At 33.0% G+C, this 719-nt stretch overlaps 1 non-coding gene across 1 annotated transcript; it reads right to left on the bottom strand.

Moving 5' to 3' along the window:
• Positions 1 to 393: 393 nt before the first annotated feature.
• Positions 394 to 466, bottom strand: Trnaa-agc. Its single transcript has one exon. It is a non-coding gene; the product is annotated as a tRNA-Ala (tRNA).
• Positions 467 to 719: the final 253 nt, after the last annotated feature.

The raw sequence follows: 719 nt of genomic DNA, 5'->3' as shown, positions 1-719 counted from the left end.
GTTTTTGAATTCAATAATAAAATTTGAAGGAAAATGTTTTCGACGCTAAAATGTAAATATCCGCCTGAAAAAAGACAAATATTCTATATTTCATCCCATGATGTATATGGTCAGATAAAACGGTACCCAGGTAAACAAGAGTGAGACAACTCGTACGATTGTTCTGACTTGGGTAGACCAGGAACTTCTTTGTCAAAACATCACCACGACACAATCCTAAACATAAATTTTAATGAAGTGAAGATTGTTGACCAAAAGTCAAGGGCAGGAGACTTATAAAAGACTAAACATTAACGCAGATTTATTTTTTTTAGGTTTCGTGGGCCACTTGACCAAATAAATTCGTTTCAATTAATTAATTTTTAATTAAGGTTTTTAGTTGAGATAAAAAAAAGTCACGAGCGGGATTCGAACCCACGACCTTCGGTTTGCTACGCCGCTGCTCTACCACTTGAGCTATCGTGACTTCTATCCACTCGGGCACTAACTTCCCATCTCAACCCCACCTTTTGAATTTTCCCTCCTTTTTGCCATTTATCTCAACTTAAAAACTTAATTAATTGAAATATATTAATTGGTCAAGCGGACCACGAAACTAGTGAATTTAATAAGTTATAAATTTTATTTACTTTTTGAATTATAAATTGTATTTAATTTTATAACCGTAAGAAATTCAAAGTGAGTTCAAAGAAAATTTAAAGAAAATGATTGTTGATGGG

This window comes from Cimex lectularius, unplaced genomic scaffold, assembly GCF_000648675.2.
Source record: "Cimex lectularius strain Harlan isolate CLEC.00 unplaced genomic scaffold, Clec_2.1 scaffold148, whole genome shotgun sequence".
In the NCBI taxonomy this organism is placed as follows: Eukaryota; Metazoa; Arthropoda; class Insecta; order Hemiptera; family Cimicidae; genus Cimex; species Cimex lectularius.
The sequence above is the reverse complement of the archived record's forward strand: the minus strand, read 5'-3'. Positions and strand labels throughout refer to the sequence as shown.